Below are 438 nucleotides of genomic sequence, written 5' to 3'. Positions count from 1 at the left end.
AAAATATGATTAAAAATTTTTAGGAATGATATACGAAATATTAAAGAGATGGTTAATATAAAAGTAAAGAAATACTAAGTTGTTAGAGATGGCTATTAACAGCAGAAAAATAACTATAATACAATACAATAAAAAGTAATGTAAAAGTAGTATTGGTAATATAATATGAATCATGATCAAAGAGCAGGTGTTTTTTACTTTTTTTTACCTTAATTAATAACTAACTAAAAGTTAGCTAAAATGAATATTAATTTTGAATTAAATTAGAGTATATTTCGATAAAAAAAAATACAATAATGGTAAGTAACACTTCTAAAAGTGAGTAACAAAAAAAAGTAGAGTAGTCATTCTATTAACTCCTTGATATTGTTTTTGAAATATATTATAGATATATAAATAGTATTTGTTTTCAAATATTGAGATTATGAAATTGAGATT

This window comes from Arachis ipaensis, chromosome B03, assembly GCF_000816755.2.
Source record: "Arachis ipaensis cultivar K30076 chromosome B03, Araip1.1, whole genome shotgun sequence".
Classification (NCBI taxonomy): domain Eukaryota; kingdom Viridiplantae; phylum Streptophyta; class Magnoliopsida; order Fabales; family Fabaceae; genus Arachis; species Arachis ipaensis.
Note: the sequence above shows the minus strand (reverse complement) of the source record.